The sequence below is a fragment of the Fundulus heteroclitus genome, chromosome 14 (assembly GCF_011125445.2).
Source record: "Fundulus heteroclitus isolate FHET01 chromosome 14, MU-UCD_Fhet_4.1, whole genome shotgun sequence".
NCBI lineage: Eukaryota > Metazoa > Chordata > Actinopteri > Cyprinodontiformes > Fundulidae > Fundulus > Fundulus heteroclitus.
The window spans coordinates 19710948-19736836 of NC_046374.1; the positions used below are offsets into that span (position 1 = coordinate 19710948).

The 25889-nt window shown below is 42.0% G+C and overlaps 1 protein-coding gene across 22 annotated transcripts in view; it reads right to left on the bottom strand.

The window, feature by feature from the left end:
• LOC105937280 (adhesion G protein-coupled receptor L3) overlaps positions 1–20950 on the bottom strand; it is a 333177-nt gene extending 312227 nt beyond the window's left edge. For 11 of the 22 annotated variants that reach the window (XM_036146482.1, XM_036146481.1, XM_036146486.1 and 8 more), the window contains exon 1: positions 20353–20946. The gene's annotated coding sequence lies outside the window, so the exon portion shown is untranslated. Of the gene's footprint in view, positions 1–20352 lie in introns of all 22 variants that reach the window. The other 11 variants (XM_036146500.1, XM_036146498.1, XM_036146499.1 and 8 more) reach the window with 4 other exon arrangements.
• Between the last annotated feature and the right edge of the window lie 4939 nt (positions 20951–25889).

Here is a 25889-nt window from a genome sequence, read left to right on the forward strand (position 1 = left end):
ATTTTAAAATGACTAGATTTTGTTTTGGTTTATTTACTTAATATTTACTGTAGAATGCAAGATCAGCACTGAAACACCTCTGAAAACCATTAAAAGAAAATACACAGATTAATTGGCATCAAGTTAAAAGTTTAGGACTTATGCTCAACCCGTGACATTACAAGCCTTTGGACTTTCATATCTTTACTTGGGACTTGATTTAAGACTAGGGGAGAAATCTCGAGTCTGACTTGTGACTTGCAAAACATTGCCTGGTCCTACCGCTGCTAAATACGATTCTTCAGAGATCGGAATAGGAATGGTCAAAGATCCCTCTCTCCAAATGCTCCATTCTTGTGAACCGTAACAGGAGAAGATTAAGTGCAGCTCTATTAGCTGAAGGAGATTATACAAAGTACTGACTGCGGGGGTATCTATAATTATGCCACTGGCGATTTTGTTAAATCACTGAATGATTGTCTTTAAATTTATATTCAAGACCTCCCTGCTTAAGTTTATTTTACTGCTACAAAAGTTACAATTAAGCTCTGGTTCACTAAAGATCCTGACCAGGGGAGCCAACAGGGGCTTTTACCTGCATAATCTATTTCATATTCATTCTTAAACCTGTTTTTTTTTTCTGCTGATGCTGAGAAATGAAAAAAATGTTGCTAAATTTGTCATCGGCTCCCAGAGCAGGTAAACCGATCCCTGTGACCTTCTCGCCTTTTACCAACTTGGGGGTCCAGTTCATATTAACTGGGCATAATAACTCATTCTTGCGATCCAGTTTAGGTAACAGTATAGCATGAGTCTCAATAGTAAACCTTTCAGTAACTCCTACAAAATATATTGATAGTCTGCGCTGCACATTTTGTGGTTTGTGTTACACAGGTCATCTGCAAGTCAGGACCAGGATTTCGAGCACATATATTGCCTTCCAAACGTATCCACACCTCTTGTGCTTTTTCACAGCGATTTTCTTGGATTTTATCTGCTATACCAACACAGACTGGTGTATATTTTTACATGGGAAGCAAAACGATACATGGTTTCCGATTATTTGCTTAAAATGGCTCAAGCTCATCCAGGTAGAACGAGGGAACGTAAGTTGAAGTCTTCCACAGATTTTCAACTCTGCAACGGGAATGTGCTTTAATCCAAACCATGACGTTGCAGCTCTGTCTGCATCTTTAGAGCCGTCCTGTTGGATGGTAAACGTCTGTACCAGCCTCGTGGCTTTTACAGTCTCCAACGCTGATGTCTCAAACCTTAAACCTCAAGACAAGTCTCCTGGAGATTTTAGATAAGACTGTCCTTCAGCAGTCAAGTAATAAAGATCTGAAACTGTAACGTTAAATCAGCCGTTAGATTCAGGTGTAGAGGACCAGGGACACCGCTTTAGGACACCAGCCCTCGAGTTAGGGCGTTTAGACCAGGTTTACGTCTACGAATACCCTGTACCATAGAACAACGCTGCACCCCCATACTTCACTGTGCCATTCATGTGTTAACGGTGATGTGTTTGTTTTTTTCAAGCACACAAAGGTTCAGCTTCAGACATGAGCACCTTTATCCGCACGTCTGCAGGGTCCCCAGCGTGACTTGTGGCAAATTTGCCCTTTATTATGATATTTGTTGAGTGATGGTCTCTAAAAACCCTCTGAGGCCCTTAGAGAACAGCTGCATTCAATCAGTCTAAATGACACACAGGTGGACCCCATTTTCCAAACCGGTGCTCTTCGGAAGGCAGCCGGTCGTCTTGCATGAAGGGATACCAAAGTGAAGGGGGTACGCCGCACTTCTCAGATATTCATCTGAAAATATTATTCAAATCATACATCACTTTTCTGTTCAGTTCACAGTTGTGCAATATCATGTGTGATGTTTGTGTCTATCGCAAACATTACAATAAAAATAAAAAACAAAAAAAAAAAACACATTGAAGTTTGGAACCTGTGGCGTCTCGGTATTTAGGGCCAATGGGGCCGGGCCCCATTGGCCCTAAATACCGTTCGCAATAATGAGTGGGGACATGATCGTTCTTTATAGAGCAATGTTGTAAGAAAATCCGATTCCCTTACTAATGAAATTGTGTTAGAAACATTTTTGTCTATATATCCAAGTCTGCCAGAAAACTGACAAGCTCAGAAGGCCAAATCCTCTCGAGGCGCCTTGATATTGGGGCCGGCCCACCAACGCTTGTTTAAATAAAGAACGTCTGAAATCACAGTGCGCATGCTCTCAGTCGACAGCCGTGGGGCACAAATACTACGGCCCCAAGATCGGATCGTCCAATCAAAATACTTGAATGGCACACCTTATGTTTACGTTATGTCGGATAGTGTGCGACCATCTCGGCAAGGCAAGTTTATCTGGAAAATAAAAAAACTAATAAAATAAAAACTGAATAAAAGCAAGTAAAAAAAATACTGTTGGAATAAAATGTACAAAAATGTCAACAAAACAAACAGAAAAACATAGGAAAACTAAAAGCAAACATTAATCTAGTGTTGGTTGTCCTTTCTGGTTCATTGAAGGATTGATGTGAATACCTTCTGTTCAATAAATGAACAATATATGAGTGAGCCTTTATAATGTTTAAAAATGTAATTACATTTATCTTATATAAAATAGATTTTCTGGTGCGTTGGTTTATGCCAATTTATCTGTTTAATTTAATGGATCAAAGTCACAAATAAATGAGTAGCTGCTAATAGGTGTTGAGTTTTTGTGCCCCGCTTATGCCAGAGACGGCGCTGGTTGCAACGCCACAAAATGTGAAGAACTTTAGATACTTTTGTGAGACATTCTTTTTTAGGCCAGGATATCTCAAATGCCACTGTTGTGCATCGATGAAACACCTCAAACCGTTACAGTGCGGCGGCAGACATACAGACACAGATGGCTGGCGGAGTGTGGCTTCTTGTGCATGACGAATTGTTGCATCTGCTGGTGTGATTGTGCAAAGCTCGGGGTCAGTTCCTCTTGTCAGGGAAACAGGAGGAACCATAATCTTCAAAACAGAGAAACAAAAGCAAAGCCGCCATCTGTTTCATAAGTAACTGATTTATATATATTTTTTTCCTATGGTCCGGGATCATCCACACGAGCAGAGGCAGACAGATCACCTCCAGGCAATCGAGGTGACAGCCAGTCTCTAATACCCAGGTGAGGGTGACATTTTGCCAGATTAGAGGCTTAAGATCACGGCAAAACAGAAATTGGTACGAATCCAACGCTCAGATCTGCAGGACGAGCACAGGATGATCTGTCCCCCCCCCGTGCTTTGCAACACCTACTCACTCGCATCACAGGATGCTGCAAGAATGACCGGCCAAAGTTACTCAGACGTCACGGCGAGTAACAAAAACCATCAAAACTCCATCAAAACAAAGTGCTTGCGTGGCTCCTTTCCAGACCTGGCCCCTCTCCATTTTCATTTCTAGTGGCATTTCCTAATTAGATAAGAAGTGTGGTTTGATATACCCTCATTTTAATAAAAGGTAAACAGAAAATGTAGCAATGCAGCAAAAAATAAAAAGTTCGGATCCGTCTCTTTCTCAGGTATTCGTAGATGCAAAGAAAAATCGATGCATGGAAAGCACTTCGTTCCTGCAGCTTCAACCTCCGTTGCCAGTGTAATTAAAAGTGGCTTCGACGGACTTTCCAATCCCAATTTTCCCCGTCAGCTTGAGGAAAAGGGCTTCTCTTGGGATTGCTATGGAATCCCTTAAGCAGGGCTCAGGCTCTCTAAACAGAAGGTTGGTTTACTCACAATGAAACGGTTACGTGAGAAAAACGTCTGCTCTGAATGGATGTTGCTCTGAATGATGTTGCCCAACAAAAAAATAAAAAAAATAAAAAAATAAATGAATGGAAACGTAGTGGTAAGATTTTAGTTCGTAAAATCCCAGCTTGATTTGGCAACAGGAACGGAAAGCAAAGAAAAGCCTGTTTCTGTTTGCCTACAGGTGCATCTAAATAAATTAGAAAATCATTGAAAGGTTAATTAACTTTGGTAATTCAATTTTAAAGACCATTTCATACATAATACAGATCCATTACAAACAGAGTGACCTATACCAAGCATTTATTTCCGATAACCTTAATGAGTATTGCTTACAGTAATTGAAAACCTTAGCTTGGAAATGTTATGTCGTGGCCCACACAATTATGAACAAGACCTGCCACTGGACAAGCTGTCCAGCAGATAGAGTCCTTGGAAGGAAGGCGACAAAATGTCCTAAAACAGAGCCGTATCCAAGCCGGGTTTGGAAAGTTTAGTGGAAGGAAAAACTGTGAAAGCCTTGAGAGGTTTGTAAAGCAAAAGGCAGAGAATCTAAGTTGCTGGAGATCCAGTCTGCCGTCTCCACAGTCAGTGATGGCTTAGGGCGGATGTTCTGGAGGCAAATATTAAAGCAAGCTGGGCTTCCTCAACCACCTCTGCAGAGCTACCGGCTGAACGCCACCGTACCGCACTGCACTGATGCAGTAATTCATGACAAAAGAAGCCCGGACCTATTGAACACATACCTCACTAACCCAAAGGCAGAACTTTGAGTAGGCAGATACTTTAATGCAAATCCTGTTTTATAAGACTTGTGTTGTTTTCTGATGTTCAGAAAAACAAACGTTTGGTTTTCAGTGGCCATAACCTGTAGTCTACAAAACAAACAGAAATAAATGTTTAAAAATATGTCAGCCGGCGTGCAATGAAACTACACTTTCACTTTTGAAATTAAAATTCCAAAGTAAACGAACCGTTTCATGATATTCTGATTTATGAAGGTGCCCCTGTGTCTCTTAACACAGCAAGGTGAAGGGTGCAAATCGCTTTTACGCAGCTGAGAAGCTGCGGCGTCCAGCGGGCCGCCGACGCCTGCTGAGGAGACAGAAATTAGCAAATTACCTGTGAGTCGAGGCTGCATCCAAGCTGCTGAACCCGTTATTTCTGCTCCGCCGCGACTGTAAGGGACCCTCCAGCTGCGCGTTGAAACAGCGCGGGGGAGGGGAGGCCCCGGGGATGACCGCACAACTTAAGTAAGAGCACAGAAGCCAAGTGTGCCGCGGCCGACGACGGGGCTCCTGCTGTCGAACGTCGGGGGGCTAAGAAAGTGGGAACGCCGATCGGTAACCGGAAGAAAAGGCGACGCGTCGGGAGCGGGTGCAATAAAACTGGATTACAGATAACTGTGTCTCTCCTGCATTCCACTGATACGCCGCAATGCAATCACTGCGCCAACCTTATTAATCATTACGGGCTGGAATTCCATAAAGCGGCGACCTACGCCGACCCGCGTGAGCTCACCGTCTAGTTTCACGTTGCACTTTTCTATTTTCCCAGCCACAACAAGCGCGCTACCCCTGTTGAGCTGTTTGCTCTGGGTGAACCTGACTTTTAGCTGCATTTATTATGTATGAGAGGGTTAAAAGGGGTCCATGAGAAGATTATAAAAGCTTAACATTTTGATGAGATTAATCTAGCTATCAATCTATGCACGCATAGAGCAGTCAGCCAATTATAACAAGGCTGTAAATGATTAAATACCATTCATCCCTCTACGGCTGTTTGCTCCGAAAGCATTAACCCGGAAGCAGAGTTGGGCCCAGCGCCGTCCCTCCGTCGGGTAATTCAGATCACGGCCGTGTCATTTGTTGCCGCCGGTGAGGTCTGGGGGTGGGCCGAGCCGCAACCATCGATGCAGTCGCAGTCAGAAGATGGAGTGTCGCTGTGGGGGGAACGGGAAGGGGAGTGGATGTCAGTAGCCCGAAGAGAGAGATCTGACATCTCAGCTCCCACTGTCTGTCACTCTGTCTTCCAGATGATGTATGGATGTTGTATGGCACCGCTCACCCAGCAGAGCCAGTCAATACCACCATGCTGAGGAATGCTGACGAGAGACAACAGGAGGCCCTGACCCTTGTTATGACAAACCTCCGTGGGGGGGGGGAGGTGGGGGAAGGCGCGGAGCTTGAAAAGAAAAAAGCGGTTTTATTGCAATTTCAAAAACGTGCGACTTAGGCTGAAAAGATAAACGGCCAACTAACAAGATGAAAAATGAGACCGCATTGACAAGGGAGACAAAAAAATGTGGTTTTCACAATATGTTTGGGAAAACTAAGAACCTCTTAGACTGGGCCTTCCAAAAAGCTTACCATAGCACCAAATCAGTGACCAAGAGGCTAAAAGACAACCAGGTCAATGTTTTGGAGTCCTGTGGAAAATTTGTCGGCAAGGTGGCCTAGAAACCTGGCTGAGTTATACTAGTTCTATAATAACTAGTATAATAAAATACTCTGACTGATTCTCTGTCAGGAGGAATGGGTCAAAAACTCCAGCGAACTGTAGGAAAGAGGTTAGGGAAGTAACCCGAAACATTTGACTTAACTCATATCCTTTAACAGACAATTTAACCAGATAGAAACACATACTTCAGAATCTGAATGAAAAAAAAAAAACTCTCTCCTCCATTATTCTGGCATTTGGCAAATACAGATAATCTTGGTAACACCACCTGACCCAAAACGGGAGTGGTTTGGTCCGATCCAATGTCAGACATTGAGGGAAATAAAAGGCTATTTGTCTTTTTGATAAAGTGAATTAAAATATCTGATGTAGATAGGGCATTTTGTTCAAGGTTATAATATAGTTTGAGCTCCACATTGTCCCTTGCCTTTTGTTCCTATACAGAACACTGTGCATGGGGATGGAGATATCAGACAAAGGAAAGCTTGAAACATTTTTTTTAAATCTTATCTACAGTTGTTCAAGCTACCCTTCTCTTCCTTCAGGAGTCCCATCAGGCGATTTTGTGGTTTTCAGACGACGCGTCTCCTAACAAAATAACTAATAAACCATAAAAATCAGCACTTAATTTACGCATCTCCACCTCTCTTCCACATATACGCTTATTTGAAAATACATTTACACTCAGAGCGCAAAAGTACTTAAAACTGAGTCTGTAAATTCATCACACAAGACAATCCAGCCCCTGTGCCAAGGTGACATCCCTGAGTGGGCACAGAAGATGAGCAAAAAAAAAAAAAAGGCCCCCTACTCTTCCTACTCTTTACCCGCAGGGGCTCGGCTGCAGCCTGCATGCCAGCGCAGTTATCTGCTGCTTATTATTTGGCTGAATGAGCTGGAGCGGGGCTCACGGGCTCGTCTCTGACATAATGACTGATTACAGTCTTGCGGCCCCTATCGAAGAGATCCCACAGTTGCCACGGCTGCATCACGGCGGCTCAGCGTCACCGGACGGATTTCTGTAAAAAGTAAAGCGGGATCGGGGTCGGGGGGAGTCGGTGTTTGTTTTAATGGACAGTGTAGCTACCGCCCGGTTCTTAAGCTGCCATGAGTGATGGTGAGCCCCGTGGCCACCTGGTTCATCAACCCGTTTTGTCATCTACGTTACAAATCCGTCCATCACAAACATAACTAGACTAATAGACTAAGGCTTTGTTCTCTCTGCAGGTCTAAACACTCAATCACAACTTTCTGCAGTTCTGTTTTTGTCAAGTTGTCATTTTAATGCCAATGTCTAGGAAGTGGGTGCGAACGGTTTGCGGCCCTAAATTGACCCGGATGCGTAGAAGAAGACCCGATGTTGCACGCAGCGAGCTGTATATGCAGAGGCTGTTGTGGATGCTACACGTCAGTGTGTGTCTCACATCTTAAATCATTATGAAATCAGAGAATACAAATATAAGACTAGCTTCCTCCATGGTGTCTGCCATGCTTGCTTCGTTCGTTTATATTCAATCTCCTCGGTTTCTGGCTCCTTTGGAGCAACATTGTGCGTCTGTCAGACTTCAGTGGCAGAAAAGTCGGATGAAATATGACATGGCTAATCAGACTGATTTCTCTTAAAAAAACAAACAAAAACAAAAAAACAGGTACAATCAAATTTAGGTCCACGAATGGAATGAGTCTGACAAGAAAAAAATCTCTTTATATTTTTCACAGTCAATTTTTCACACACATGATACAGAAAAAAGCAAGTCGGGTTTGGTTCACTTTTGCCAGAATGTAGAAAAAAAAAAAGATTGTGGATTTGATGTAAAAGGAATAAATATATGTAGAAAATAACTTCATACTCGCTGTTAGCTTTTAAGAACGGTAGAGGATCTGTGCAGAAATCTTACAGCGGGTATCATCTGGCCTTTAAGAAAAATGTTGATCAAAAATATGACCAAACAACACAGAAGTACGTCCCTCAAAAATCAGCCATACATGTTCAAATGAGTTCCAGACCTAAGTTCTATGGATAACCTTGAAGGCGTGCTAAAGAGAAGAGAGGATAAGACTGGACTCAGGCACTCTGGACGATGTAAAGAAAAAGATCAAAGATCTGTCTGTGTATTCTCCTGTCTTGTGAAATGACCAAATAGTAGTCTACCGGCAAAAGTTGGTTGCAAAGATGCATGAACGGAGAGGGATGTCAATAAGTGTGGCCCCTTATTGACATCAAAACGACCAATAAACCCTAACATGGGATTTCTTTAACAAACGAGTTCAAATTAAAAGCTGGAGTTCAGAATTTATTTAATGGACATTTTCAAAATCAGCATGACATCTCTGAAAAGCAAAACCCTTATAGAGAAACCCCCCAGACTTATAGATGCGACTGATACGTCTAAATACAGCACAATTCATGGCTCGAAACAATCCACTGCTTGCAACAGCCTCTGTCAGCACTTTCCAAAGCCCGGCTTTCAGGCAGTCAATTAGGTTCAAGGTGAGACAAAAATGGGTTGTCATTTAAACACGTCTGCTGCTCCAGCAGGGCACCGCATCAATTAAGTCATCTCCACTTCAGAAGTGACAAAGGCCTGGCAGAAGAATATATATACACACACGCCACTGGAAGCATAGATCCGTCCCCCGCTATACCGGCGCGAGATGAAATGCAATTCTGGGTGCGCCGTCCCTCTAAAAGTGACAACAGAACTCATGAGGAGGCTCATCCCATCCCGCATGCCTGAACCCAATCCTGTAGTATCGATTAGGAAAATCCATTTGGTTTTAGTCGCCCCTACAAGTGGAGACACTAAACTTCTGTAATGCGTTTTGGAGATCCAGGGGGTCTAATTGGAATTAGGTTTTAACAATGAAGCAATAAAACAGTCATTGTTAATAAATCTATTTATTTGAAATATTAATCAGCTGCCTAAAAAAAAACAAAAAAAAAAAAAACACTTTTAATCTCATTGAATCGTAGCAACGCACAACTCTTGATTTAGACCTTCCCCTTATGGAGATTCTGCTCCCTCAGCCCATGTTTTCTCTTTGGTTGAAGCTCTGCTGGACTGTTTTTGTTTTTCCCATTTTTCCTGCCACTTCAGCCTTCCTTATGTTTTTTTTTTTTTTCTAAGCACACCTCCAGGTTCCATGGACAAAGTGTGGCGCTCCAGAACATCCAATAATCCAATGACAAAACAATATTCTTGATAAATCTGATTAGAAAAATGGAAGTTAACCACTTTGTCTTGAACACTTTTAACAATTAAAAGTAGATGGCCTGTAGATTCCATGTAGAGTAATTATAGTTTCCATCCATCCATCGTCTATACCTGCTCATCCTTGTACAGCCCATCTTTTATTTTTATTTATCTAATCAGAACAAAGTAAATCACTTGATTCATATCATATTTCATTATTGCTTATTGGTTCTTTTTGGACCATCTTTCTTCTGTTATCTTAACTCAAGGTATTAATTTCCCATGTTGACCCCCCACCCAGCCCCCAAATAATAATGAAAAACAATGGAAAACATGGAAATCTCACTGAAGAGAAAACACATTCATCCAGTAGATCCTGAAATGTATTATTTATGTACTTTAATATAATTTAATGCGTCAACACTACGTGTACTGCATGAATGTTGAAAAACATCAAGCGGGATACAGCAATCAACATTTCTTCCTCGTGCTTTCTGTTCCTGGAGAAGCTCCTCTGAAACTGAACGTCGAAGAATGACAGATAAATATGTGCATACCTTTCTTTTTCTCACACAAATACTACCAAAAAAAAAAAATAGTTCAACACTTTATGGTTTTTACTGTATGGACTAGTTCCCCAAATATGTGCCTGTTTGAAAGATGGTCCCTTTAATAGTAGACCAACAATTCCCAGTGACAGGGAAATAAAATATCACAAAAGGCAGAGGGTGCAAGAAATGCTAGACAACAAGAAAGTTATCTTTATTTCTCTTTGCGGGCAAATTAGTGGTCAGATCAGGAGGTCCCAGTGGTTTGGGGAGGCGTAAATACTAACCGTCATTTCCATTCATTTGTATGCGGCTGCAGGTGCACCTCCTTATTAAGTATTCAAGCCAAAACCTGCCTCCCAAACAGGCCATAAATTAACTTCTTTTAGAGCTGTGCCTCAGAGAAGCACTGCATCTTTGTTTGAATCCTCTTCACTGGACTAAAGTTCACGAGTAAGCAGAAGAAGAAAAAAAAAAGGCCTTTAATACAAAAGCTATGAATAAAAAGCAAAAAAATAAATAAATAAATAAAAAAGCCTTATAAAAAATCTCTGTATATTGTAGATTGCAGATAGACAAATGTAAGTGACTTTACAGTGCCGTAAAGAGGTTGATGTACTGCCGCTCTGTCAGGCTGTGTCAGTTTGATAGCTTTTGGTCAGCTTTTAACACCATCAATGGGGTTGTAAGAGCGGCTGGGCTTGTTCTAAATGCTAAGTTGACATTTTTGGGTCCATATCTGCGTTACAGGCAAGAATTTGTTTTTTTTCCCTGTTTGTGTTTTTTTTTTTTTTTTTTTCTTTTTTACTCTTAGACAAGCAATTCCCCAAGCCAGCTGTAAGGGCAGTGTTAACAATATTGCACAAAACGCATCTTTGGCATTCAGAAATAACCCTGAAGAATGGCTGTACTAATGTGGGGGCAACAAACCGGGTGGCTTTGCTGTACACTTGTCATTACCTGCAATCAGCATTGCTCCCGAACCACGCAATTACATCTGCAGACGCTTGTTAATGCTTTGCACTCGTGCAGACTTTGTGTCACTGCCTGGAGAGGTTGCATTAAAACTTTAGCTGCTAAATGCTTTGACCCCCCCCAAAGGACAGCTTAAGTGCCAAATCAAGGGTGGAAGGGTGCCTCGCAGATAATTAGGAGTGCAGTCTAAAACAGAACAACTTCTTAAAGCCCTGGCCGAAAGTCATGATAATGTACACACTCGAGTCTGAAGATAAACTGGCCTTGCAGGCCCTTGCTGAAATTAAAAGCATAAATGAATCTGACATGCCACTACAGTCTCTAAATACAGCTGGCCTGCCAGTACAGTTGCCAAACAATGGCAGAAAATACCAAACTGAAACCACAGGCAGCCAGTAATTTTCCTCCTCCATTTAAAACGGCCATTTACATCTTTGTCCAATACCTCCCAGCTATTCTCAGAAATATATTTTTATATTATTATTATTATAATCAAATATTATACCTATATATATCAAAGAATTGCGCCACAAGTAGGGATCAATTGTAAATCTCCATCATACATATTGGTATGATAATGATTATATGAAGATTTAAGCATTTGTCATTTCTTGCAGAAGCTGTCTTGTGTGTGTTTTCCTTGCTGGGAAAAAAGCTGCACAGGTTTATGAATGCATTGGCTCTTTGGTTTAAGTAATGCTGTATCAGATGTGTCGGTCAGGAGTGACATCTAGCCTTAGCATTAACTAGCTTCAGCTGCACTCAAAACCTAAATTCACCATTACCACCAGCTGTCCATCAAAAAAAAAAAAAAAAAAGTTAACTTATACAAGCTTATAGATAAGCGGATACTCTAAACAAGATAAAAATTTAAAGAAGCCCAAAACACATTGTGGGATAGTAAATGGCATCTAGCTCTTAGCGATAACTCCAACTGTTCTTGCAATCTGAATTCACCAATTGCTCCTGCTTTTGGCAAAAAAAAGTAATTTCATGCTGAAAAGCCCCTGTGGTAGCATAATAAAAACACAGGATAGCATCAGTTCTTCAACAGCATCTGTGTGACTTGCATACAAGTACATTAAAAAAAAAAGTCTTCATTTGTGTAATTACTTAAACTAAACCAAAAAAAATACAACTAACCTTAGCTAGCTTTTTGCTGACCAAGTTTATTGTACAGGTAGATGGCTAACCAAGACTGAGGAAAATTCAGCGTCAGCAATTTAGCAACAACTGTACATGCTAAAAAAATATGAAACCATTCACAAAGTAAGCAAACTCAATCCATGTGTTGCTGCATCACCAGGTTTCAAGCAGTGCCCAGGTTTTTTTTCTCTTGTTGTGTTTATAACATGCAATACAGCTTTCTGTCAAGTGCAGTACACAACAGGGAGTGCAACTAGGAATAAAGATAATAAAAGCCTGATAACCTAACAGGTTTTCTTTATCTCGTTTGTGATAATCAATTAAGGGCAATAGTCCCCCACAGTGGTGTACAAAATACTGCACTGTAATTGGTTTCTCACTCACGTTCCGATTTGGTGCAGAACTTAAAAGGCTTTCTCCTACTTTTTGTTAAACAAGTTTACACTGCATTTGACCATCTATAGTTTAAAATGTTGCATATTTAGGCTGGGACCACACGGCGGCGCAGCTGGTAGCAATGATGCTTGGTCTTGGGTTCGAACCCTGACCGGGGGGTCTTACAGGATGGAGTTTCCATGTGATTGTGTGGGTTTTCTCCAGGTACTCTGGCGTACCAGCCTTCTGATACGTCACCAAATAAAAGGTTTGTGCAGGAAAAGCTTATCGGGCGATTGGCTAATATGCTTGGTTTTGTGTGTGGGGATGTTGAAGAAGCCTTTATGCAAGGACTGCAACTGCCATACCAAGGATTTGAGCTGAACCTTAGAAGTATTTTTTTATATAAATCTGTAGAAAAGGTATAAAAAAGGGTGTATTTCTGGAACAAAATATTGAGCTTACTTAGCAGCAGATGAACATACAGAGTTGATTTCTCTCCATATTTCACAGAAAGCTGGAATCGCCTCGTGCGCAGGGTTTTACAACCTCTGAAATTAGCGCACCTGTAGAAAAAAATTTTCTCCACTCATGTCACGTTGCATTTTTACAGCCCATTTCACACATTTTTTTCCAAATAGCTCTCTTTACGATTCAAGGCTGTGACAAACACACAAAAACATATATGTCAATCACTTAAACCTTTCCACAAAAGAAGTTCTGCTCGCGCTGTGCCACCACGCGGCGTACATCAATTTGTTTCACTTCTTTCAGCAACATCGGCGGTTTTCTGTGCGGTTTTCGGGGCTTTTACACATTAATGGCTGCCAAACATTGAGGTCAGTCATAGAGAAAAGAAATTGTCTTGTTCTTCCCATCAAATCTCCATCTAAACTCTAACCCCATTTCCTACAATTTAACGTTCGGGAGGATTTATGAAAGCTCGTGTCAAAACCTTTGTGTCCAAGCTCTTTATGAGACAAGGCAGGCAAAGTGTTGAGAGGCTTGCACCTTGTGGACCTTTTCTTGGCCACGAGCCTTCTTTTTTTTTTCTCTTCCCCTTCTCAGGCGCTTGCTTCTCTTTTTGTGTGACATTCCTGCCAGAATGAGAGGGGGCCCCAGCTGAGCGACCTGCCTTACGCCTAACAGCATGACGGCTGCAGACACAGAGAGACCAGGGGCCGCAGGTTAGCAGCGGGTGACGTTTACCTAACAGGAACGGGAATACGCCGCACCCAGCAACCTGCGTTACCCTATTTTAATTTAATTATTCAAGAGACGGACAGCACAAGTTCATACGCGATGTATGGAACGGCACAAACTGGAATACATCAGTCGTTCCGTCCCTCACAAGGACCAAGTCAGCCAACAGTATAAACTGTCATCTCCCCCTCTCAGAAGATATGTGAATGATGCTTAGCATGTCAGCATCCAGCCGCAGGGATAAACAACCATTCAACTGCCAAATAAGTTTTAGAAATCCATCATTTAGACGGCGCGTCTGAATCCGGAGCGCTTCTCCTCTGTGCTGGACGTATTTTCTAATTTGTCAAGCATCTCAGACTGTGCCACTTGTGATAAGTGTAAAATAAATAAATAAAAGTGAGAGAAGAGAGAAGGCTTTTATTTCTCCCCCCTCTTCCTAAGAACAGCAATGTACTGTTCTGGGAGACTTCAAGGTTTTTATGTACTGAAAGAGACAGCTGGCTGCAGGGGGGGAGGAGGGGGGGCGGTGGATGCTGAGATGTATAAGTGGACAGAATAAAGTAACAACGGAGAAAGAGAAACCGGTTCTGCAAATTCCAAAGATTTTTCGCCTGGGAACACAAAGAGCTGTAAATGTGTCGATACATTTTCTGTGCGTGACCGTTTTATTTGCATCCTCTATTGCAGTTGGAATAAATTCCAGTTTGCACAAAGCGGACCACTGCACCATGTATTGACTGCCTGTTATTGTATGAACTGTATTGTATGAAAGCAGGCGATGCTGCGGCGGCCACGTGTAAGAAAGTGCCTGCTTGAATGGTAGCCATAGAGACCACCAATTTTTACAAGAATTGCTGCACTTCATCTCATTTTGCAGTAATTGCCAGCTGCCAATAAAAAAAAAAAAAAAAAAAAGAAGAGGGGGGGAAAAACGAATGAGGAGTTTGAATGTCATCTTTTGTCATCTCCAACTCAAATTACATTTTTTCATAAACAGAATACTGGATGTACACGCCGCTCATGACCTTGGGTGGTATTTTCAAACATTCAGCGTTTGCCCATATAATGGCGCACAAAGAGAGAGTTGGATAAAAACATAAAATAAAATGTTCATGTGTGATTTGCTGATTTTCTCGTTTAGATTTTTTTTAGAACTTGAAGCCTCTATTTGATGTGACAGCACAAGACTCTTGCTGTATTAGAACATGGAGTAAAAAAAATCCCAGGTTTAAGTGTTTAAAAAAAAAGGACAATATGACCCAAATCTTTTTATTTAAAATACAAACTCGAAACAAAAACATTGCATTAACACGCTAAATTGAGCAGTTCAAGCTCTTGTTGCAGAAAATTCTGCTCTTTATAAAGTAACACTAGCATAACAAGTTTTTATTAGCCTGTTAATTAGCCAGGCTCCCTGCACATGCAGCTAGCCTGCAGCTTAACAGAAATACATCTCACAGCTTGCTGGCTTTATTTTTATTAACTTTGATGTGACTGCCGCTGCGTTTTCCGAATCAAAAACAATCCCAAGCAACAGAATTGTTTATTTTTCCTCTGCAAGGTAAACGTGCATTAGCCTTCTTTCGTTCGACTGTCCAGAAGTGTGCAGTGATACGTGGGTGAAGTCAACAGTGCTTTACTCTTTGGAGGCAACTAATCATTCTAGTGCTTTCTCTGGCAAATTAATAAAAATTCTATTAAATTTGGTACCCAACACTAAACTTGATCATTCTTCTTTTCTTCCGCTTATCCGGGGTCGGGTCGCGGGGGTAGCAGCTTCAGTAGGGAGACCCAGACGTCCCTCTTCCCAGCCACTTGGGCCAGCTCCTCAGGAGGAATCCCAAGGCGTTCCCAGGCCAGCCAGGAGACATAGTCCCTCCAGCGTGTCCTGGGTCTTCCCCTGGGCCTCCTCCCGGTGGGACGTGCCCGGAACACCTCACCAGGGAGGCATCCTAACCAGATGCCTAGCCACCTCAACTGGCACCTCTCAATGTGGAGGAGCAGTGGCTCTACTCTGAGTCCCCGCCGGATGACTGATCTCCTCACCCTATCTCTAAGGGAGAGCCCAGACACACTACGGAGAAAACTCATTTCACCCGCCTGTATCCTGGATCTCGTTCTTTTGGTCATGACCAAAGCTCGTGACCAAAAGAACCCATAGATGTGGGTGAGAACGTAGATCGATCTGTAAATCGAGAGCTTCACCTTTTGGCTCAGCTCTCTCTTCACCACAACAGACCGGTACAGCGTCCGCTTCACTGCAGCCGCAGCACCGATCTGACTATCGAGCTTTTTGCTCCATTTGTCCCCTCATTCGTGAACAAGACCCACGAGACACTTAAACTTCTTCACTTGGGGCAGCACATCTTTCCCAACCCAGAGAAGGTTGGGGAAGATGGTTTCTTCTTCTTCTAATCTTGATGGTTTAAGGTAAATGTGATTAGTTTAATGACAAAGTCATTAAATATAGATATTTTTAAGGACCCCTGAACCCAAGCTCAGGGGTCTGGCTTTGATAAGCAATGTTTCTTGTAATTTGAACTTCTATTGCTATTAATGCTGGAGAGGACAATGCAATGACAGACATATGTTTTTTTGTGTATATGGAGACAAAAAAAAAAAAAAAACACCTTACAAGGCTGACCCCAGAAGAACGGCCTTTGATGTAGGAAAGTCGGTAGCCAAATCCAATATGGCTGCCATGCATGTAAAGCAGTGAAAGTCACAGGTATAAAACTTCTGGTGGTGTGCATCTCATTAAACCAGTGGCACAGAGTGCTTTACAAGCACTTTGGAAGCATGTTTAGTGTTTGAATGCATACTGATGCACCTCATTAAGATAGAACATCATGGTAAAGTCAATTTCCGTATCTCAATACAAAAAGTGAGGCCGATTGACTAAACTTAAGAAACCTCAAAATTTACCCTCTCCAAAACATTGGAATCTGGCAAAAGACCAATAAAGATTTTATTACCAAAATGTTGGCCTACTGAAACGCATGTCCATGCTTTTTTTTGTGTCAATGCACCGTGGCATGGGGAGATCAGACCGAGGTTCTGCTGGGGTGACCTCTCATCTTCCTCTTTACAGGATTAGGTCAGGCACGTCACTGGCCAATTAAGCAAGTAGTAACATGCTCTAAAAGACTCTGGGACATTAAAAAGAGGAGTTTGGAGCAACACTCCATTCTTTATTTCCTCCTAAGCCAAAAAGAAATAGGTTTTTTAAATTATCTCAGGCCCAGGCGTGGGATAAAACAAACAATGCAACAGTTGTAGTCCATCTGTGGTTGTTTTGGAAGCCCCGACTCCACTCACAGTCCACACCTTGAGAATATCTCCATTACTCATAAACGAACCTTGCTTTACAAGCCGCTCAAGGTGTTTGTAATCCCCGTTACTTTTGCACCTTTACATGCACACATTTACCTTCCACGCAACTTGCCATTCAAGTTGTTGGATGCAGCAACCCGAGCAGCCACGCTACTTAGCTCACCTTTTATGGTTTTCAGTGACTGTTGGACACCTGCCATGTCAGCAGTTCTTCCTGTTGTGCAGGCCGTACCATAACGTTTCCATAATTAAAATACGTTTTATCGGTCTTTCAGCATACTCCAATTATCAGAGAAATTTTATTTAAGATTTTCAATTCACATTTTGATGGTGTTCTAACTTATTGAGAAAGGCCAGACATAGGTCGTTAGTGCTCGGCCTTAATTCTGGTAGGTAGTGCAACAACAGTGAGCAAATCCCATTGGTTTTCCTTCTCTCAACTCGTCGTGACACAATCTCTAGATCCGAGTTTCAACCTCTGAGCCAAATCAACACTGCATTAAAGCGATGGCAGCGAGCCTCACCACGTAAACTCCCAACTGGGTCTGAACAAAGCATTTTAAAAGATGTCCGCAGCAGACTGAAAGCATCCCGCGACACTCAGTAAAAAAAAGCTATTATGCAAATTTATACGTAAAGCTATATCGTATAAACCATAAAGCTCAAGCCCAATCCTAACCTAATAAAGCCTGTATGAGAGCCCCCGTGTCTTTTTACATGGCAACCACAAATTGGAGTGCTCCTTTTCTCGTCTAAAATGGCAAAAATCAAATCAATGGAAATAAATTTAAAGAGTGGAGGAAAGGCACCATCTCTCCAATCCAACGAGGAAGAAAAAAAATCTTTATTCAGAGGGCAAGAAAATTAACCTGCATTACTCTAATGCACAATTCAGCAGGAATATACAAGTCCCTGTACAAACAAAAGACAGCCTAATTAGGTTTATCGCATCGCGTCTTGTTAGGAAAAACGCTCCTATGTGTTTTTGAGGTTAACAGTTCAGATCGGTTTTAGACAACGAAGACAGCTTTTACAAGGAATAAAAGAAAACTATTGGGGAAACAGGAAAGAAGCACTGTGTTTGTTTTAACGCCACAGTTCATCATTTCAGGTGACAGCTTCAGCTAACAAGCCTCTGCTTCCTTTCTAGAAGCATCCTCTGACTTTCTTTCCTGTGTTCCTCCTTCAGTAACAACCTCCACAGCGAAAAGTGTTTCGTCAGCGTGACCCGCTGGCGCTTGCTCACTAAATCAGACAAAAAAAAAAATGGGTTTCTTTGTTTAGTTTTGCATAAAAATGTCAAATTGTAGCCACAATACTATTTATTGGTGCAAAAATACAAACAAAACAAAAAAAACCAATTTGTTGATCTGTGATTAAGACAACATTTTAGGCTTTGTTGGAATTTTAATGACTTTGATGACATCAAAGCAACAAAATTAGCTTGAAGGTCAAAATATTTCTGAATGTATAGTAGAAAGATCCTCTGCTGGTTAGCCATGTCGCCGTTAATCACAGCCAGGTAATGGATAATATCGTGTCTCCCATCCTTAAGGGAAAACAAATATTGTAAGAAATGTGACTTATCTTGACGATAAACTGATTGTTTGCAAACAAAAAACAAAAACACTAAAATTAAGGATGAAATTGTCATTTTTCCACTATTGATTTCATGAGAGCGCAACATCAATATAATAGAAAAAGTGATTGAAAGCAGTTATTAGGACATGTCTTTTGGTTACAATTTGCAGGATTTTTAGCCCACATCATTCATACCTACATTGATGGTGTGTTTAACCTTTTTAAGCTTCTGCTACGATACATCCATTTGCCAGCAGATATTCGCCGTTTTCCTTGAGATGCTCGATTCACTAAATACAGAGCAGTTCATATTGAAGAAACTAAACTAGAAAGAAGAAGAAGCAATTATTAAAGTGTTCTTGCAGTGGCGGCGGCGGCCCAAAAGTTATCGCACCAGATGCTGGGTTCAGCCGCTGCTAGGTTAAATACAACCCAGATTACATCCCTCAAGGAGCAGCACTTAAAGCTGAGTCAAAACGGATGAGACAAAACAAAGTGCAGGTTGGCTTAACAGTTTAGTCAGAAAGCATCAAATGTCCCCTTGAGTTTCCCCCTAGAGGGTGGGGGAGAAGTCAAGGTTTTTCACTGCTGGCGGAGAGGCAAGCTGTGTGTGTGTGTGTGTGTGTGCAGGCTTGTGCGAATGTGTGTCATCTGCTTGAGGGAAATTCCACCTATCTGCAATATATGACAGATGGTGCTGCAGTCCTGGATATCATGGTCCTAATTGTCAGATAAGGATGTAACCAGGAACAGCATCCATAATGTGCTGGGGAAAAAAAGGGGGGGGGGGGGAATCAGATCTAATTCCAAGTGATCATCTTGCTTACCCTCCTTTCTTTGATATTGAAAGACATCCCTGTCCTCGCGAGTTAAAGGACCTGGCACAGTGGGGCCTCCTGAAGTTGAAGTCTGCCCCCCCCCCTCTCTCTCCAGTATATGCCTCTAAATATGGAGCCATTTGCAACCACTTCTGTTTGTGCATTAAATAATCATGCGTGCTGTGCAGTATTCATGCTACTTTGACTGCAGCGGATATCTCCTGCAAAAAGCAGGCACATGTAAACAAGTCAACAGTGACAGCCAGTCGTGCATTTCGGTGGAGATGTGTCGATCCGGCATGCCGAATGCGCCGCAGGCCCGGTTTCATACTTAAGACCCTCTTGTACCCTTTAATGAAAAATTCAATCGCTGCTGCACAGCTCGGGCCTGCATTTTCTTCGAGCTCCTTGTTTTTTTTGTGCGTTTTATTTTATATTGCAATGATACAAAGCCTTAGAGTCAGGTGCATCTCCCACAACTGAAGGAGAATGGAGAGGGGGGGGGGGGGGGAACTTCCCAAATATGCATGCAGCTTTCAAACTTCTTTGAACAGCAGCATTTGTTTTGGTGTGAAACGCGAAGAGAGAAACAGCAACAATTCTGACTGATTGGATTATAATCAAGCGCTGAAAGAGAGGTCGGATGAATTAGTCCCAGATGGAAATTGAAATCCCTTTATTGGTTTTGATCAATACGCACCCTGCGCGTTGATCGGCTCTGATCCCCCCCTAAAAAGACGCGCAGATTTCCCAGTTTGAAGTAATTAATAGTAGGGTATAACCTTACAGGGCGCCTCTAACGCCGCTGCAGGCTTTCATTCGTGGACATTATTATCGCCCTGAGCTGAATCTGCAGGAGAACAGGAGATGCGCGCACCAGCAAAAAATAAAATAAATAAATAAATAGAATAAAAATTAAAAACAATGCATAGGAACGTCACACTTACCGCGGTGAACACGAAGGGCGCACACGCTCGAATTCAAAAGCTTGCATTCATTTATCGCCGGGGGGGAGAGACAAAAAAGAAAGTGTCCTCATCAGGCGTTGCGCACCGTGCTTGGAGACTTGATGGGGGTCGAGTTGACAGAGCAGAGAATCCAGCCGCTCGGTTTTTGGTATCCTATGAATTAGTCTGGTCGTAATAGCTCCAGAATCCGATGGGGGCGAAGAAGAAGAAGAAGAAGAAAAAACACAAGCAGCATCCACGGACACTGTCCCCACTTTCTATCTATTTTCCATCCCTGTAACGCAGCCACAGATCGTCCCTCCGGTGCGGGGGCTACATCACGTCCCGTGAAACCTGGGAGAGCGGCACCTCACCGGTCCGAAATATAACAAGAACAGCAACAACAACAAACAAAAAAAAGCGTATCCAGGGGAAAGAGGTTGTTTTGTCTTTCAGAGAGGGAAATAATAAAAAAAGAAAACGCTCCAAGTCCGGTGATTTGGGTCCAAAGGGAAACTGCGCTCTCGGCTCCTATGACAAACCAATTGTGCGCACTGGCTGGGAGTAAATCTGTATGAAAAGCAAAGGCGCTATTGGAGCAGCAGTGAAAAGGTGAAGGGAGAGCTCGGATGTGCGCTGCCGCTTTCACCGCATACTCGGGCTCCACCTAGCAGCAAACGCGAGATAACATGCTGCTGCAAAGGCTCCACTGACAGTATATTGTGTATTTTTATTTATTTATTTATTTTGCCCGAGGCTGGCAAGGAGACCTGTGTTATATTACATTCTGTGTGAGCCTGTGACTGCAATATTTAAGAGATATTCCTCTTTTCCATTATGAAGGTTCAATATGCCTTTAAAAAAAGGCAGCCAAGCTGCAAAATGTCTTGGACATATAGGCTGCTTTCATATATTTTTTTTAGCTGAGCAATTAAAAACGGGGTTGAATCAGCTCTGACATGGCTGGATAGAATATGGGGTTGTCCACACAAAATGTGAAAAATTCATGTTCTATTCAGAGTCTGAACAACAATTTTTCCAAGTCTTGCCAATGAGTCTCAGTTAGATTTAGATCTGGACGTCTCCAAATTATTAATGTGCTTTGATTTGAATGGTTGTTGCCCTACCGGAAGGTGAAACTCTACCCCTCTGTCAAGTCTTCTTCAAGAACTGACCTGTCATCAACTCTGACTAGCTTCCATGTCCATGCTGAAGAAAGGCATCCCAACTTCACAATGCTGCCACAGACACGTTTCACAAGGGGGGCACGGTGTGTTCGGGGTGATCTGCAGGGTCAGATTTCAACACAGCAGCCGCCCCATAGGGTAGAAGATGTAATTTTGGTCTCATCTTTCCAGAGTTGCTTCTTTTCTATCCTATGTGGTTAAATGAAACTGCAAAAGTAATTTATTTCAACAATGGCTCAGATTTGTGGCCAGATTGGCGGACTAAAGGTTCTCCCACATGAGCTGCGGCTCTCTGCAGCTCCTCCAGAGCTACCATGGGCCCCGCCAGTTTAAGATGGACAACCACGTGTGTGTAGATTTCCAGTTTTACCTCACTCCTTCCATTTTCAGATGGTGGCTTGTAGAGTGCTCCGAGTTCAACGCTTAGGATATTGCTCTTAATCCAACCCGGCTTTAAACTTCTTCGTAACTTTCTCCCTGACCTGTCGGCTACTGAGAAGAACTTTGGATCCTTATTTGACTACAGTTTTTGGAATTTTCAGGATTTTGTATATGTTTACAGATATCAGCCTTTTAATCTTTGCAGCATTGTGTATTTTGGTCCCATGTTTTGAGTAAAGTCTACAGTTTATATTAAAATATAATTCAGGAAGTGTTGTTGGCCAGTGGAATCAACCGCTTTAAAAAGTTTAGAAAGATTATGTGTAGCATGTTACATTTAATTTGTGTGCATTCTGAGCCAGGGTCTGCATCATAAAATTTGTCATTATGGTAACAAATGACGATGATTCACGACCCTCCTTTTACCTATACATCTCACTTTGATCCTCTGCTGTCGTCAGCTTTTATCTGGCTGGTGTCAATGTTCCACAGCCTTTTTTTGGCCATTTATTCTTGGATATATATTTTTGCAATAGATGGTGCTTCTTTTAAGTTTGGGGCTTAGCTTTAAAAATGTCTATTTTCCAGCATACTTGCCTCCACATTATGACAGAGAGGCTTTAACGGAACATTCTTATTTATACTTGGAGTGACTTACACATTGGTGAACTTTATTTACAATCTAGGTTACTTTCGTTTGATAGCATACCGTTTTATTTAGGAGTAGGAAATTGGCTGACAATACAAATACACACCATACATCTTGTGGTTTTATTTTTTTAAACTGAAAGTTATCCTTTTAGTTCCACTTAACTTATGTTTAACTTTTTTGTTTAACTTAACTATGACGTCTCTGTGAAATACATTGAAGACTGTGGATGCAATGTGACATGTGAAAATATTGAAGAGGTACAGATTATTTTGCAAGGCACTTTAATCCTTTTTTTCCAACAGCTATATTTAGCATTAACACCAAACAAAAGAAGAGTTTTGAGTTTTGTAACAGACGTGTCTTGCCCTACCACCGTTATTCCATCTGCAACTGCTTAAAGGTGGCCTCAGAGGAATTACGCCAGAGCTCGGCCACAATCTACAAACTCATCTGATGACCTCAGAGCTCTCCACCAGCTGCACCGCGTCTCCAGCTGGAGCCAACCAGCATTCATCCCCTCAATCATCCCTGTGGCCTATTAATCACTTCAATAATCCTAATTACAATCAAACAATACGTAATCACATCCAATCACTCATCCTGTGTGCTCCACTAATGAGCCCAAAACACATAGATTGAAACCCACGTTTATTTACACTTGTTCCATCCTCAAAAAGGGGAAAAAAAAAGTAACACATCTAAAGCATCCTGTGTATGTGTCAGTAAAAAGGGAACCGCTGTTGACACTAGTTTTCTGTTACCGACATCGTTTGCCATACTATTCCTGCCACAAGGATCTCTGTTTGTTAAATAGATAAAAATACATTTCAGTAAGTGAAGTCCAGACAAAAAAGTTGCTGCATGCGCTGGACTAAAACCTTTTAGCAGGGCCAGCCAAAACGTATATATGGAGCCTTGGGTAGAGTTTGGATTTGGGGCCCATCAATAATTAAGCTCAGAGACCGCCAGCACCTACAGCTACATTAATTCTTCTTTTATATTCAATACTTGGTGATTTTAGCATGTACCAACTTGCTTACAATGAATTCCATAAAGGGATTGTTTATGAATGTCAAAGGGCGTTCTGTTGAAAGACCACAAACAACTGATTATTTTACCTTAAGTACAGAACCCTTCCTCCATTTTTATTTTCCAGGTAAAGATTTAAACTTCCCGGAAGCTGAAGCTAATGACTTATCAGAGCTGAAATTAGGAGTAAAACAGATCTCTGGCATCATACAATGACTAAAATAGCAAAGAGTTCACAAGAAAGGTAATTTATGAACCACTAAACTCCTTTGTTTACATAGTCTCTTTACCACTAACTCCTTTTTTATTGTTCCAGATGAAATTGTATGTGCTCTCTGGACATTCGGTGAAACATCAGACCTCCGACAAAAATGTTCATTAGCTTGGGAAACAGTAACTTTCATAACAATTTAACTCATGAAAAAGCTCTGAAGTTGAAAGAAAAAGTGAAATACAAAACCAACTAAAACTCCAAGTTAAGCTGTTAAAAAAAGGAAAAAAAGAAACAGATGGCAGAGAAAATTGATAGTCATGTGTTGCTTAATGTATTTGGCCCACATGCAGATCACACTCGATAACACAGGAGGCAGTTTAAGTTGTTTATTGAACAAGCTGCGGTAAACTAGAATGCACGGGTGCATATATCTCACAAGGTGGAGGAGACGAGGAGAGAAACACGAGCGGGGCGCACACGATCTAGGAGGCAAGAGGAAATGACTAGGTAAGTTTTGACATGGGGTGATTGAACAGAGAAACGCAAGCTTACCACTGGGCTCAGGAATCGGAATCGGGGGAAGCGGAGCGGACTCAGCTTAGGCTTGATGTTGATGAGGCAGGTAACTGAGTGACCAGTGAGCGAGGGCTTGGGGAAGGGTCCGAGCATCGCCGGCGAGTCCAGGGATCCAGGGGCAGCAGGAGGAACCAGGCGGATCCGGTGAGGCTTCTCAGCCCGGCTTGGTACAACCAGGGGAGCAGGAGAGGGAATCCAAAGCAAAAATCCAGGACAAAGGAAACCAGTAAATTAGACTGAGACGTCAGAGCGCAGGGGAAGGATCCAACACGGGAGAGAGCCGAGGGAGCACGAGAGAGGACCTGAGAAACACAAAGAGCAAAGATTAGCTTGGGAAGATGGTTTCTGTCGTGAGACAGTGGCCATTGAGGCATACCACAATGGTTAACACTCTGGAGTCCTCCTGCTGTCCATGCACGGTTCTTAAAGTCCGGCCAAGCGCTGCTGAACACGCTGCAGGTGTGCGCGCCCCGCCCACCTGTCAACTGCAGTCACCTGTGGAAGAAGCAGAGAAGGCAGAACCAGCAGAAACTGCACGGCTCTGCCTGCTGAGTCCTGACAGATACAATAAGAGGTTTTATCCAACAGCATTGCAATTCAGGGGCAGAAAGCAACGGGTTCTACCGAGGAAACGTAGTTTAATAAAAATACAAACAATAAAACCCGAGGTAACAGCCCTATCGCTCGATTTTCAGTGATTTCTTGGAACAGTAAGTAATCAACTGTAGTTATTTTCACTGTCATAACACCATTGGGCGAAGCAGAGACCTCCGCAGCACATGCAGACCCTGTGCACATCCGTTTACAGAGCAAGTATAACAGCTTTTCCCTTATCAACCAAGCAATGTCCCCATCAAGCCGTGACTGTGGAAAACAAAATCCAATTATTGCTGCCGTAGTTGTTCAGTTGACGTTACAAAGTTACGGGGACATTAAGTAGGTTATTTATGGGCCAAGCCCACCTGCTCAAGTTACAATGATGGCACGTTTTGACATCCAATAGAAAAAGACTTGTGACCAAGAAGGTTTGGGTTTTGTTCTTTTTTTAACACAACCAACAGATAAAAAAAAAAAAAAAAAAAAAACACTCACCTAGGTTTGTACATTTTAGTATTGTCTCAAAGCACATTATGGCAGCAACATACTAAGCATTAGCAATGCAATTTTAAATGGTTTTAAGTCAATGGTATTGTTAGTATTTCTGTAAACCTGCTACCTATGCGAAAGTTACATATCGCTTGCTACAATGTTACAATGTTTATGCAGACATTCAATCCAATTTTATTTATATAGTGCCAATTCACGACACGTCATCTTAAGGTACTATACAAAGTCAAATTCAATCAGAATCATAAACGAAGCGCATTTAATACTTTATTTCGTTTTTTTCTGTGCATGAATACAGTATTACAGTTTTCATGAGAAGGGGCAATTTGAGATTGGGATTATACGAGTTTATGATTAAATTTCTATATAATGTTTTAGCAACCATGCTTGT